This window comes from Apodemus sylvaticus, chromosome 5 (assembly GCF_947179515.1).
Source record: "Apodemus sylvaticus chromosome 5, mApoSyl1.1, whole genome shotgun sequence".
Taxonomy (NCBI): Eukaryota; Metazoa; Chordata; class Mammalia; order Rodentia; family Muridae; genus Apodemus; species Apodemus sylvaticus.
In genome coordinates, this window is record NC_067476.1 from 109,031,259 (window position 1) to 109,033,786 (window position 2,528).

The window sequence follows — 2,528 nt, forward strand, 5'->3', positions numbered from 1 at the left end:
TATTTTCTCGACAACTTGTAGCACATATTAAATTTTCTTCATAGGCATTTTCTTATCAACTTGCACATGAAAATTACCTTCCCTGACTTCTAGAATTTTGAAAATGGTCCTCAATAGCATGCTGTTCCCAAATGTAGCCTATAGCTGTGAGATTCCTATAGGTCTCTAGCATCACATCTTTGTAGAGACTCTTCTGAGAAGGATCCAGCAAAACTCACTCTTCCTGAGTAAAGTTCACATGCACATCATCATAGATCATTACATCCTTAGACACAATTGCTGCCCACAGCACTGCAACACAATATCAGGGAAAAGTTCCTCTGCTGATTTCCATGTGACCAGTTTTCAAGTTTTCTTCAAATACCTATGGGAACATGTCTGAGCTTGCCTGAGCTACCCTCACGTCAACCAGAGAAGACACTAAGAAGAAATCACACAGACCAAAAGTATTGTTAATAATTACTTAGTAGGTTGACTATTCTTTTGGATAAGCTTGACCCAGTTGGTGATAGAAAAATGTTAAAGTGAAGTAAAGTTATATACAAATCTAGCTTATCTCTGTCTGAGTTACCATTAACTAGAGGGAAGGTATTGTTTAGGTGCTTCCTTCATGTATGTTCACTAATCAAACATCTGTATGAGTTGAAATAAGGAGAAAAATTAGACAGAATATAATTTTAGAATAATATAATTATTGACATTGGCTATAGTTAACATTGATTTTTATATCTTTGTGGAAATATTCAGTAGAGAGAAGGAAATTTCCAACAGGGTTTGGGATGTGTGGTAGACAAAAACAATATAAACCCATCCAAGGGAAGTAAAGACAGCATGTGTTCTCCACGGATGTTTTGGTACAGTAGTAGCTATTGAAGGAACTGACCTACTAATTTGATGTTTTGGAGGTTTTCAAATAGTAGTCATTGAATAAACTGAACTGGAGGCCTTGTTACTAAAATATAAAGCAAGGCAAGAATGTTTGGCAAAGACCCATAGATTCGGGGCTGTCCAGGTGACTCTCCAAATGATAGACTATTGCCTTTGGTTACCTTCAAAGCTGAAAGTAAGCCCCCATTGCTGAAGATACTGCATACTTAAGAAACAGAACTTGAATTATTCTATCTACATCTAACCTGAAAACCTCCTCCTTGTGATCTAGTTTCCATCTTCCCAGACAATAATCTGTGAGCTTCCAAGGGAGGAGAGAAATTAAGAGTCCTACCCAGCTGTGACAGTTGTGAACCATAACAATGACCAGCATGGCAATGTGTCTGTAAAGATGCAATAAGTGGTGCTCATGCATTGGTGTAACCAACAGCTGCTGAACTGGACTGACAGCCCACTAACCAGGAGAGAAGGCATGTCTGATAACGGAAACCTAACCAGCTTCCCTGGGCTAGTGAGAGCATGGACCTTAGTCAAGACTGTTACCTCCACCTTGCTAAACCAGCATAACTCCTAACTACATTCTAAATTTTAATATTATGCCTATAGTTAAGTGTAGCTACCACCCTACATCAAAAAAGCTTTTCTTTGTAACAAATGGGGCCTACCATAGAAAAGTCCAACTGGATACAATGCATAGATCAATGGATCATAGGGATCTGGGCTCCACAGATACATCTATACCACAGCTACTGCATCTATATCAGGAACAATAGTGGAAAGGGGTAGGTGCAGAAAGACTCTAAGGGCCAGAATGTCAGGAAGTCTTCTGTGAAGCAGTTTCTCTTAGAAATGGATGAAAGATCTGAACAATAACATTAGAAATGCTAACTGTGAAGGGAGGGGAAAAATTCTCATAGCATCTCACCCTTACAGGCAACTAAGGTCTGAATAGAAAGGGAAAATTAGCCTCTGGCAAGGTTGAGTCCCATAATTGGCTACCCAATAAAAAGTGGTTGGCCATGACTTTGTACACATATAAACAACAAAAACAGGTTGAACAGACTGTGTTTGTGTTTGTGTGTGTGTGTGTGTGTGTGATAAATTCCTTTATGATCACATAATAGTAAAAGAAAAAGAGACTATAAATTTGAGGGGATCAGCTATCGAAGAAATTAGAAGGAAAGGACTTGAGATGGACCAGAGGGAGGAAAGGGAAGGGGGAAATTATCTAATTGCATTTTAATTAATATGTATTTTTTAAAAGAATTCAGCACACTTTATGGAAAAAAAATCACAGAAACAGAAAACCGTATGTTTGCCTCTTGAGTTAGGAGTCATATGATAAATTCAGTAACATTTCCAAAGAACTCGTGGTGAGCAAAACAACACCATTCACATACAAAACAGCTTGTCATTTCTTGCTCAGTCCCCCAGTCGCATGACAGTATAAAATGGCAAAGCTTACCTATTTGTGGAAAACTGTAATTGAGAAGAATTTCTCTCCTCTTCTAGGCCAAGAATATTAAGGAATGGAATTCAATCACCACCAGAGATTTGAAAACTTTTCCAAAAATTTGTTTTATCTTGTAGTCCATTTTAAACCTTGGCAAGTGGAATGAAAACCAACAGCCAACAGCTCA

At 38.1% G+C, this 2,528-nt stretch overlaps 1 pseudogene; it reads right to left on the reverse strand.

The window, feature by feature from the left end:
* Nucleotides 1-73: 73 nt before the first annotated feature.
* Nucleotides 74-1,623, reverse strand: LOC127684907 (zinc finger protein 120-like; annotated as a pseudogene).
* Nucleotides 1,624-2,528: the final 905 nt, after the last annotated feature.